The sequence below is a fragment of the Melanotaenia boesemani genome (assembly GCF_017639745.1).
Source record: "Melanotaenia boesemani isolate fMelBoe1 chromosome 2 unlocalized genomic scaffold, fMelBoe1.pri SUPER_2_unloc_6, whole genome shotgun sequence".
Taxonomy (NCBI): Eukaryota; Metazoa; Chordata; class Actinopteri; order Atheriniformes; family Melanotaeniidae; genus Melanotaenia; species Melanotaenia boesemani.
In genome coordinates, this window is record NW_024580587.1 from 33,248 (window position 1) to 46,616 (window position 13,369).

General features: G+C 37.0%; 2 long non-coding RNA genes across 2 annotated transcripts; both read left to right on the forward strand.

The window, feature by feature from the left end:
• The first annotated feature begins 1,995 nt into the window (after positions 1 to 1,995).
• Positions 1,996 to 7,279, forward strand: LOC121636095. The gene is made up of 2 exons (XR_006009634.1): positions 1,996 to 2,040; positions 7,002 to 7,279. It is a non-coding gene; the product is annotated as an uncharacterized LOC121636095 (long non-coding RNA).
• Positions 7,280 to 10,488: 3,209 nt separating this feature from the next.
• On the forward strand, positions 10,489 to 13,245 carry LOC121636099. Its single transcript, XR_006009637.1, has 3 exons — positions 10,489 to 10,541; positions 12,979 to 13,110; positions 13,207 to 13,245. It is a non-coding gene; the product is annotated as an uncharacterized LOC121636099 (long non-coding RNA).
• The last annotated feature ends 124 nt before the right edge of the window (positions 13,246 to 13,369 follow it).

Sequence of the window (13,369 nt, forward strand, 5' to 3'; positions counted from 1 at the left end):
CAGAGGATCGGGAACGTTTGTTTTTACATTTGATTTTGAGTTTATTTTTCCTAAAAAGGCACGGTGTATATTAATATACATTTATGATGTAAATATGCAGGATTTGAACAAAGCTTAATTCCATCATTAGTCTCTTATAGTTACAAACGCAGGTCTCAGTCTGTAATCGTGTTAGTTTTTGTTGTTTGATGTTTTAAAATGACAATGATTATCAAAATACTGAGTAAAATCTACATTCTGTGCCATTTTTTTATTATATGGATGTATTGATGTACAACAAATTAGGCTTTACTACTTTATATAGGGACACCTTTTAAACCAGAGAATTATAATATAAATATCTATTGTGTTACACAGAAAAAAAAAACAAAGAAACAAATAGACAAAAAAAAATAAACAAATAAAAAAGAAGCCAACCAAATTTACTCCCGGTTTTGCCTTTACTTTTGACAGTAATTTTGTCCACCCATTATGTTTTTAAGATAACACTTGACAATACTGGACGCAAAATTTGCTTCGTTACTAGGGAACACCTTGGGGCAAATCAGTAAGTAATAGGTAGTTAACCAGTACTTACTGGTGACCAAAAAAACCAGACTTATTAGGGAACTACTGGTTAATTATTTGCTTCATTACTAGCGAACGCTATACAGGCGAATCAGGAAGTAATGGGTAGTTAACCAGTACTTACTGGTACCCACAAAAACCAGGCTTATTAAGGAACAAAAGAGAAATTCTTCATGTGAGTACTGGATTACTCTGACTTGTTGAGTGAACAGCTCATTTAGTCAAAAACCTGTTTCCTGGTGGTTTTGGAAGCCTTTGTAAGGATGAAAAGCAGTACCATTTATATATTCTTGTACTGCTGTGTCATCTTACCTTTACTTGTTCATCACTTACTAAGTAATAAGTCATTACTAATCATTGACTGGTCATTATCTGTTATATTGTTTACCTTCATAATAAAGTCAAACATAATACCAAGTACTTACTGAGGAACACATCATTAACTACTCAGTACCTGACCAGTAACTACTACTTTTGTGTACCTTCATGATCATTTCCTACAGGGCACTTAAGAATTCCAACATTTTTACAAGCCCATTTCTTAAGATATTTTCTTTTTCCACCCAGTATGGTAAATTATTTAAAAAGTTAGCTTTTTCCCCCTCAATTAAAAATACTCTTTGGTAAATACATTTTACATGTATAGCACTTTTCCAGTCATGTTGACCACTCAAATAAATTTTTTCTTCCATAATCCTTCAATGGTTGCCATTACACCCATGACCACTATCAAAGTTCTCACCTGTAATTATTCAGGACTCTACCAGCTGTTTTATCAATCTTCGGAATATGTATTTCAATAGAAATATCCCTGAACAGTAAATCAAACACATCACTTTTGAAAAATTGACTTTTCAGTTTTAACATTTAGAATGATCATGATCAAAGCATCCCAAAAAATCGTCATTTACAAATTTAACAAGTATATAAATGTGATGTGATGTTACTACTTGTCCACAGTGTGTGATGTAGGATTTCGATGGACACAGTGTGCTGCATGTGACGTCACATGTTCCTCTGTGTATGTGGGCCGCTTCATGGAAGTGTACGGTTCATACTGAAGTCTAATAGAGGCCACATGTAAATAATATGAAATACGACTGAAACAAATTGCACTTGAGCTTTAAGACCTGCTGTGTGAATGTAGCCTAAAAATTACTTAATCTCTTTCCAAAATAAAAAAAACCCTGAGTTTAACCCACTTTCTTCAATGGTTCCATTAAGTTTTCCTATGGTTGCCTCTTTACAAGACATGAGGCTCAAGCTCTTAAAAAAAAAAAAAATCTTATTGCTTAAAGTATTAAACAGCTTTATGCAATTTTTTATGAATTCTTCCAATTATAAATGTTCATGTATTCATACCTTTAATTTGAAGTAGGCATTTTATTTTGAAGACGGCTTATGCACTTCCTCTTCCTTTTCTTCACGTTCTACCTTCGACATGTTTCCAGCGGCACAGCGGTCACTGACGATGTAAGTTGTGTTTATTCTGAGACAAGATTAATCTTTAAATGTAATCTACTCTTTCTGCTAGTGTTGTCCCGCTCCTGTGTATGTTTGCACTCTTTAAAATGCCCATTTCTGCCCGTTAGCATGATCGCGATTTAGCATCGTTTAGCTAACCCTATCACTGTTAAAAATTTAAAGCTCCAGCACTCACTCCACCATCTGAAGTCTCACTGCATAATAAATATGATGTGTTGAGTCATATTAAAATGAATGATGATGAATGTAATGCAAGGATTTATCAAAATTCAAGAAATAGCCCTAAAACTCAGCCCAGGGCTAACCAGACCAGGAGGAGAGGCCAAAATCCCACAAACAGGAGGACTAGAGAAGCTATCGGCGCCTCCACACAAAAACAAATAGACACAATTCTGATTGGGGACTCCATAACACAGCATGTGAGGATGGCAAAGACGGAAAATTTAACACTTTTTGATACATCAGTCAGAGAACTGACAGAGATGTTGCCGACCATTCTGTCTTCACATCCAGATGGTATGAAGATTATTGTCCACACAGGGTCTTTTGATATTCTGAGGAGGAAAATTGGCTCTGAGATCCTTAAAAAAGACTTTTCTCTGCTGTTGGAGAGACTGTGTCAGTTGGGAGCACACCATGTTTACATTTCAGGACCCATTCCTACAGCGGGTAAAGGAATTGAACTTTTCAGTAGGCTTCTTGGCCTGAACACATGGTTATCAAACGCATGTATCACCCATGGGATAAAGTTCATTGATAACTTCAATATCTTTTGGAACTGTAAGGAGCGATTCAGACCTGATGGTGTGCATCCAAATCTAACTGGATGCAGATTACTTGGTGCACACTTGCGTCATGCTGTTGGGACGGCAAACCCAAACATGAGTGTACAGATAAGAGCGAAGGACACAGCAGAGAAGCGATCAACTGCCAGCTCTCCCCCCTCACCAGACCCTCTTCTCCACATTACTCAAGGTCTTAAAAGGATGTCTCTATCTAGGTCTGAACCCCAGCGACCACCATCTACCAAGAAATACAGGGCTCCCCCTCCTCCCCCTCCTCATCCTCCTATTAGATCATCTGTCCTGACTGAGCAGGGCATGGGAGGAGGGTCCCAGAGCAGCAGAATTCACAACAAAGATAACATGCCATGATGCGTTCAGGGTCCTTGCTGTAGTTTTGCTACTACTGACAGCTGTTCTGAGATCAAGCCTGGACCCAGTAGGATTCCTGTGTTAGTTAGTAAAATAAGGAATCGAACACGGTCAGCTTGTGGGGTGAATCGATCTAATCTGTTAACTGTACCTTGTATAACTCAGAATACAACAGAGACCAGTGTAAACTTCATAAAGCTAGCTGTACTTAATGTTAGATCTCTGTCCAACAAGTCACTGTTAGTTAATGACTTCATCATTTCTCACAGTTTAGATTTTCTTTTTCTGACAGAAACATGGTTAACAGAAGACACAAGTGCTACAGTTCTTAATGAAACAGCACCCCCTCATTTTAGTTTCATGAATAAATGTCGAAACGGGAGGAAAGGGGGAGGAGAAGCTGCCTTATTTAAAGATTCATTCCAGTGTAAAGAAATGTCATTTGGTGATTTTACTTCTTTTGAATATCTTAGTTTTATTTTAAGGGGCATTCCTAAAATCCTATTTTTAATCATCTACAGGCGTCCAGGACATTGTGTAAATTTTATTGATGAATTTTCTGAATTATTGTCGGTTATCTCTACTGATTTTAACCATTTCATCTTAACTGGGGATTTTAACATTCACATAGATAACATGACGGATGGTAATGTCAAGGAATTTTGTTCCATATTGGACATGTTTGGTTTGTGGCAACATGTTAAACAACCGACCCACATTCGAGGTCACATTCTGGACCTGGTTATTTCAAAGGGTGTTGATATTTCTTCTGTTGCGGTCACTGACTTGGCCTTGTCTGACCATTTTTGTATTTTGTTTGATTTACTGATCACTCAGAATGTCCAACCAACCTGCTTCTCCGTTAGGAAGAGGTACATTAATGAAAGAACAAGTTTGTGGAGGCCATAGCGATGTTACCAACAACCAGTGCAGAGTCAGTTGATGGACTCCTGGATAATTTCAATCTGAAAATATTGAATGTAATGGATGCTGTTGCACCGATAAGAATCAAGAGCAACTTGAGCAAACAGAAAACACCATGGAGAAACACCACTGTGGTTACCAGCCTAAAAAGAGAATGCAGAAAAACTGAGCGGAAATGGCGGAAAAATAAACTTCAAATTTACTATGAGCTGTACAAACAAAGCCTACGTAACTATAACAATGAGCTGTGCAAGGCCAGAGAGCTGCATTTATCTGAAATGATTAATAGGAATGTCAACAATTCTCACACTCTGTTTTCTATGATTGAAAAACTTACAAATCCTCCTAAACAGATAAGCCCTGAGCTCCTTTCCACTGAGAAATGCAACCAATTTGCAAACTTTTTTAGCGAAAAAATTAAAACAATTAGGCAAAATATTAATTCCATACAGTCAAACAAGAAAATTAGTCTGTGTCTAAAACCCGGAAATAATTCTGATGTCATGTCACAATTTAAAATGGTGAATTTAAAAGTCCTACAAGAAACAGTTTGGCATTTGAAATCAACAACATGCACTCTGGACATGATACCATCCGACTTTTTAAAAACAGTTTTTACCTCAGTAGAAAGTGATCTCCTACTGATAGTTAACAGCTCACTGGCATCAGGCATTTTTCCCCAGTCACTAAAGATAGCTGCTATTAAGCCACTCCTAAAGAAAAGGACTCTAGACGCCTCTGTAATGAACAACTATAGGCCTGTCTCTAACCTCTCTTTTATTTCCAAGATTATTGAAAAAGTTGTATTTCACCAGCTTCATGACTTTTTAAATGAAAGTGGAAATCTTGATAAATTTCAGTCCGGCTTCCGACCTCATCACAGCACTGAAACAGCTCTGGTCAAAGTGTTAAATGACATTAGGTTGAATACCGATTCTGGTCAAGTATCAGTCCTGGTTCTGTTGGATCTCAGTGCTGCGTTTGATACTGTAGATCACAGAATCCTGTTGCACAGGCTGGAAAACTGGGTTGGACTTTCTGGAGCGGTTCTTAACTGGTTCAGGTCCTATTTAGAAGGCCGGAGTTATTTTGTTACGATCGGCAGCTATGAATCCGAGCGAGTGGCCATGACTTGTGGAGTCCCCCAGGGGTCAGTCCTTGGACCTCTTCTGTTCAACTTGTATATGCTCCCTTTGGGTAAAATATTACAAAACTATAGCATTAGTTATCAAAGTTATGCAGATGATACACAACTTTATGTGTCTCTGTCACCAGATGACTGCAGTCCAATAGACTTATTGTGTCAGTGTCTGGAGCAAATAAACACCTGGATGAGGGAGAATTTCCTACAATTAAATGAAGACAAAACTGAGATTATTCTGTTTGGTAGCAAAGAGAAGAGGGTCAGCATTGGCAAACACCTGGAGACTCGGGCTCTTAAAATTACCAACCAAGTTCGTAACCTTGGAGTGTTGATAGACTCAGATCTGACTTTCAGCAGCCATATCAAAGCTGTCACTAAGACAGCTTTTTACCAGCTCAGAAACATCAACAGAATTAAAAGTTTAGTCTCCCAGAAAGACCAAGAGAAACTCATCCATGCATTCATCTCCAGTAGACTGGATTACTGTAATGGTCTTTTAACAGGACTTCCTAAAAAGAGCATTAAACATCTGCAGCTCATCCAGAACGCTGCTGCTAGAGTTTTAACCAGGACTAAGAGATCTGAACACATCACACCAGTTTTAAAATCTTTACACTGGCTTCCAGTCAGTCACAGAATAGATTTTAAAACCCTTCTGATCATTTACAAATCCCAGAATGGTTTAGGCCCAGAATACATCTGTGATATGTTCAGAGAATATAAACCTAGCAGAGCTCTTAGATCCAAAGACTCTGGTCAACTAGTCCAGGCCAGAGTCCAGACTAAACATGGAGAAGCAGCATTTAGCTGTTATGCTGCAAACAAATGGAACAAACTGCCAGTGGAGATTAAACTTTCCCCAAATGTAGACATTTTTAAATCCAGGTTAAAAACTTTTCTTTTCTCATGCGCCTATGCATGAAATCTGCACGGTACCTTTTTTTTTTAACTTATCTTGCTTTTAATCATTTTAATGTAATTTATTATTTTATTGTGATTATGTGTTGATTATGAGTTGATGCCTTTTACTATTCTAAATATCTGTAATGTCTTTGTTTTATGTAAAGCACTTTGAATTGTCCTGTACATGAAATGTGCTATACAAATAAACTGCCTTGCCTTGCCTTGCCTTGCCTTAACTTCAGATTACTTTAAGCTAACATGTGCATGCTATATGTTTAAGTGTTATAGCAGCACTGATGCATACTAGTTGATTTATGCTGATATGATGTATTTTATTTACCGTGAAGTGTTTCTTTAGGACACTGTATTTAATTTACAAGACTTACACACACACTTTACTGATAGCTTAAGTGCTTTCAGACCAAAGCCCTGCAGTGGTCAATTAGGCAAAAAATCAGCATCAGAGGTCAGATTCCTCAACACTATTGTAACCAGATAATGTTATTTCGGATGTCATGTTTTAATGTCGTTGCAAATCTGTGTAATTCGACAACTTTTTCTTCATTTAAAAGAGAAAATGTGACCACACTTTGGTTTTGTGATCTAAAAGTTGAATGATAATTTCTTGTAAAGATCTTTATAAGTGATTTTTTTTATACATTGTTTTTGTACTTTTTAACTCTGATATTTACACAGCCAATTAAATGATCTAATAGTATATCCAATTATATGATATTTCTGTGTGTTTTTACAAGTAAATACAAAGAACTTTGTGAATTTGTGGACAACATTAAACTTTCGAAATGTTTTCTTATTTTGAACAGTATGGTCGGGGAAGATTTGGACGAATCTGGAGGAGGCGAACATGGGTCTTTGGAATGCTAGGCATAACAGGCATGAGAAGGCGGCCCATTCTGAGGCTAGTCAGAAAACAGTCCTGGTGGCACTTGATCCCAGTCATAAGGTGTTATGATTGCCAAGGGACCACTATCATCTCAGATCAATAGAGGGTTTAGATGACGGCACTGGCTAATAGTGGATATGTTCACTATTCAGTAAACTACAGCGGGTCATTTGTAAACGCAGAAACAGGTGCCCATACACAGAACATTGACTGTGAGTGGTCTACCTACAAATCCCAGGTCTGGAGACTGCCTGGCAATCGAACAGAGAACACCTTGAAAAAACAGCTTGCCTCAATAGAGTGGACACATTGGTGGCCAAATCTCACAAGAATGGTGCACTTGGACATATGCTTCACGAGATATGCAAACAGTACAAAGTTTAAAATATATGGAAACAATAGTTTCCATTTATTGGGGGAAATGCTTGCGTGTGTGGGTGTGTGTGTGTGTGTGTGTGTCTAACTTTAAGGTTCATTTTGTGTAATAAATACTGTCTCTTCTTCTGCAGTTGTTATCAATTTTGAATGGTTTGCACATGTTAGATAGCTATATGCATAAAGCCTTATGATAAAAATGGTATCTAACATAGGTATAATACCTTTGGTTAGAAAGAGATCAAACTGTTATTTTCAATATAGAAAAAATGCCACAAAACTAGTAGATACTGGTCAGGTACTGAGTAGTTAATGATGTGTTCCTCAGTAAGTACTTGGTATTATGTTTGACTTTATTATGAAGGTAAACAATATAACAGATAATGACCAGTCAATGATTAGTAATGACTTATTACTTAGTAAGTGATGAACAAGTAAAGGTAAGATGACACAGCAGTACAAGAATATATAAATGGTACTGCTTTTCATCCTTACAAAGGCTTCCAAAACCACCAGGAAACAGGTTTTTGACTAAATGAGCTGTTCACTCAACGAGTCAGAGTAATCCAGTACTCACATGAAGAATTTCTCTTTTGTTCCTTAATAAGCCTGGTTTTTGTGGGTACCAGTAAGTACTGGTTAACTACCCATTACTTCCTGATTTGCCTGTAAGGCGTTCGCTAGTAACGAAGCAAATAATTAACCAGTAGTTCCCTAATAAGCCTGGTTTTTGTGGTCACCAGTAAATACTGGTTAACTACTTATTACTTACTGATTTGCCCCCAAGGCGTTCCCTAGTAACGAAGCAAATTTTGCGTCCAGTATTGTAAAGTGTTACAGTTTTTAACTTACTTTAATCCCAATAAGCACTCGATTGATTGTCTGTCAGTGGTTATTGACCAATTAAGAAACAGTTTTAACTGATTCAACCATAAAATAAATATTAAAACACACACAAAAAAATGTACAAATGTTTCATATTTAATCCAGTTTAAACGAAACAACCGTTCACTTGTATTCATTTAATGAGGAGCTTACTTGCCAGGTCCAAGATGGCGATCACGTGGACGTGTCGCAACAATGGCCGATGGGCCTTATGTCTACGAATGCAGGCTACTCTCACAAATGATTCGTATGATTTCATACGAGAAGTAATGCACTGATATTCGTACATATCCTGCGAAATTCTCACCAGGCTTTGAAGTGACGTTTGCTCTGTAGGTGTTTCCTTTATTTTCATTGGAAAGTGCTATATTTAAAACTACACACATGCATTAATTTATTAATTTGTATTTTCTGCAAATGGATATTGCCTTTAGTTTGTTCCGTCATTTCTACTAAAAATATATTTTTTTAACCGGATGTAACACGGTGGCGCTGTCGAGTTTGTGGCGGTGCCGAAGCTGAGAGCCATACTTTCTGCTGGATATTTCTCTGTCTTCCTCGAACGTAAGTAGACATTTATTTTTCATATGTATATGAATATATCAATCAAATAAATTAGATTCAAATCCTAAACTGAGCAACAGGAACAGTGAGTAGTTAACTAGGACTTTTTCTTTGTTTTGTTTTGTTTTTTTTACGCGAGAACTTCTGGCTTTGCTAAAGTTGAGTGGATAAAAAAGCTAGTGTTAGCAAAGAAGCAGCACATGGCAAGTTCCTGTGCACTTGTTACACGTTGTAAAATTACAATTAATTATTTAGCTTTTTCACAGTTATTTTCCTTTAAGAGATATCCTAAATCATTCTGAAGGTAACCCTGCTGCCAGATCATGTCTATCTGTGCTTCATGAGCCAATTTGTCATCCTCAGAATTGACTGAATTGATTGACTGATTACTGACTAATTGGTTTTACTGATTGATTTTATGGATTGATAGATTATATAAATGTAAAGAATAACTGAAGATGCTGAATGGTCACAGTGAAGAACATAGATTTCCAACATGGTTGTAGAATGACTAGTTTAACACTGATAATTATACAAATAAGGCTAATTTAGCTTTTCACTGTATGTCTTGTATTTATTATAAAACAAATATTTATTTTTTTTCTGGTTGTTTGTTTTTGGGTTTTTTATTCCTTTCAGCTAAAATGCCAGGCTCAACAGTGAAATCATGCATATCGTGCATGATGCAAATACGTGTTGCATGCAAGATATGCAAAATTTGTGGGGCTCAACAGCCTTTAAACAAAAATATTCAAAAGGCAAAAGAGAAGCACAACAGGCAATGGGGTGAAAAAGTAAAGATGGGAGGTAACACCTGCAAACTTGTGGATTCTGCCCATATTCTGGTAAGAAATAGAAACACTGCTGACATGTCAAACTGCACACATTTTAAAACAACTATATATCAGAAAGTCAGATGTACTAAGCTAGACTTGTCTAAATATTTAGGTAGCATTTCATTTGTAATTTCTTTCTGCATACTAAAATAAAGTTAAAACAAACTTAAACCATTTGTTTAACACACTGAACTGAAGATATTGTTCAATTTGTCAACAATTTATTTTTTATTTATTTATTTTTTTCATTTGCCTCCCAAGGTCTTGCGTCTGATGTCCTCAAATATCGGATTTTGTTAGGTAATTGGACAATCTGTGTGATTACCAGATCCAATGAAATTCCAAAAAAAGATATGGTAGATTATTAATTTGGATCTTGTCTAGTTTGTGTTTGCACTTGAGAAGCATGGAGGGCTGAAGTTTTGGATCTTTTGGGTTAATGTTATCCATATAGAATTTCATTTTAACATTATTTTAAAAGATTGAAATCTATAAATGTGACCTAAATTTGAAGCATGTTTAAGCCAAAAAGTTTGCATGGTCAAAAGACACATTTGGAATTTAGAACATTTAACAACTAACACCAGTAGGTCCTTTCACTTCATCCATTTTTATAAGGAATATAATTTGTTTGCAGATTCACAAGTTCAAGATGGCTGGTTTGAACCCAATTTTTATGTTTGGGTACGAAAAGAAGCACACTGTGTTCTGTGACTTTTTGAATGGCTTAGAGGTCTTAACTGAGAAGGAGAAGGACACCATAAGGCTCATAAAAACCCTTTATGAGAACCTTGTACAAGGTTAGTCCACATAGGCCCTGATCTATTAACGCTTTGCGTGTACTAAAACAGGTGCAGACGGCTTTGCTCCGCTAAAATCGGCCCAAGCTTATCTATCAAAGCCGCAAACATGGAACTGCGTCAGTTATCCTGGCAAAACTGCGCCGCTCTCCACTTTGCGTTTCTGAAGCTACTGCATATGCATTATGGGCGTTCCGGCCAGAAAGTGCACATTAGTGGGAGGAGACTATGCAAATAAATCTGGTTTGCGCAGCAGTGGGATTCATGTAGCCCGCAAATAGTTTGCGGTGTTTATGTTTGCTCTAAAAATAGCGTTTCTGAAAAGCAGGTGCTAATTGGCACAACAGTATACGCGCAATGGCTGCAGTAATAATTTTAAGGAGGAGGCACAGACACCATGAAAGGCGACTAAGATAATGCATTTTTTTCTATTATATTAATATATTTAGAATGCCAGAGAAGAGGATTGTGGAGACGATCCAGCGTTGCAATATTAGAATTGCTGGATAAGTTTAAAGACTTTATCATGCCTGTCTTTTATTATTATTATTATTATTATTATTATTTCTTTATAGCTTTTAAACCTTTATTATTTCTTATTTGTTCCTTGCATGTTTTTATATGTACAATACCTTGGTTCCTAAAGGTTGTTGTTAGTGTGCCTTATAAATAAATTGAACTTGAATATGAAACTATATTGCAGCATTTCTGATGACATTTAGATTTTTTTCCTCGACTTCCGCAATATTTTTATTTGTCTCCTTTATTTGTCTCAACTTCTATCGGATAAAAGTTAATTTTGAGTTTGCGGTTTCCTTGCTCTCCAGAACCTTACATGACAGAGCAAACAGCGCCACTAAATCCTCATTTAAATACTGCTGTTTGCTCCGCAAATGATAACAGGAGCAGTCTTAATAGATCAGGCGCTAATCGTAGAAACATAACCAGAGCAAAACTGCGCAGCAAATGTTAAATAGCGCAGCAGTTTTGCCCTCGTCATAACTCAGCCCCATAATGTTTTATTCATGTGTATTTATTTCAATGTAACATATACATTTAGCTGCTTTACAATTTACAATCCAAAACTTGGTGCAGTCCTGAAATTTTTAAGTATAAAACAGCTTACAATCCTAGAAATTTTTTTTTAACTGATTAAACCTTTGCCCTGTTTAATTATTGTAATTTATTACATGGAGACCATGTGTGAGCAATATGGTCTCAAACCCAGATCCTCATATCTGAAGCTGTCTGTTTTCTGTGCTGATGAAATTATTCAAAGACATCCTCATTTTATGGAAAAGACTATTAATAAACTTTTAGTGTTGATCATTCTACATTAATTTTTTTTTTTTTTTGTTTGTTTTTATGTTTTATTATTTTTTATTTTTTTACTGTTACTCTCTAATTCTAAACCAGCATCACGCAGAAGGTTTACATGTGCACATGTTCCCTTGATTGGATGTCTGCAGATATGAAACATGCTGCTTCACTCTGTTCATTACTTAGTTGATTTCACAAGCTAGTCTCTTGCAAACACAAGTGACTAATGTCTTAAGCCTGGTACACACAACAATTTTTTTAATCTTATGAGATTTTTTATCTGTTTGAGACCTCACACATGAAGATAAAAAAATCAGGCATTAAACAGTTTTGTGTGTAGTGTGTCCTGATAATCTAATCACAGAACAACACACACATAATGATGCTGTCCTGCAACTCATCTACAATCTATCCTCCGAGCCAGACAAATGTCGAAAAGAACTATAGTAACAACTGGAAAACACAACACCCAGCATGGAAGGGGATATATAGGATGAGGGAATGATGGCGGTCTTGGGACTATTGTTAACAGAAATAACAGACTGGAGATGACGTGAACACAGACTTTTTTTACTTCCTTGTTCCCCAGCCAGCTCGCTCTCTGATTGGCTACATTCCGTACCACGTCACCATCCACGCAGTCACAATGCACGAGTCGTCGGCATTATTCAGAAATCGGCTCTGAAATTTTGAACATGGTCAAAATTCCCGATTGTTGGCTACGGCCCGTTTCGGAGCGGATTATCGGGACAAATCGGCTCGTAACCTCAGACCAAATGATGATTGGACAGGGAAATCTCATGATGATCGGGCGTTTGTCGTCCAAGGTCAGGAAGAGGCAAAATTGGGACAAAATCAGCCCAAAAATTGTTATGTGCGTACCAGACTTAAGTTTTGTTTACTGGGACAGACTGATGTACATGAAGAAGCTAAAGATTGCTTACACTATATAACCACACCTACAGAATTTACAACACTACTCAAGTTTTTGTAGGATTTGATAACTTTTCAGTACCTGCTAATTTTAAAGACAGCTATTATGCAGTTTACATTGTCTATAAAACAGGGAAGACATATATGATGAAAACAATAACTAAGATAAAATGTTTGCAAACAGTCACAGGTAAAAGAAAGAGAGAGGCCAAAACATCCACTCTGTTGGATGCAAAAGGACAGAGGGACCCTGCCTCCTTGCAACCTGAGGCCATGGAGGAGAATGGAACTATTTCTGCTCTCTCAACACCTTGTGGTAAGAAAGACTGCATCACAAGTACTTTATCTACTTTGGATCTCATTCAGAGGTGAAGATTAAAGAAATTCTTTTCCATGTGGGACTGTGTACTAGACCCTGAAACTTCACACCCTACTGTGGCTTCAGAAGCCCCTCTATCTCCTGGGCTGTGTCCCCCGCCTTCTGTATCATCTCCTCCATTGTACACCACAAAGGTGTACTGTCCACCAGTGTACACAGGTAAGACCTAAAGAATACCCCTTGCAAGAGAAAAACA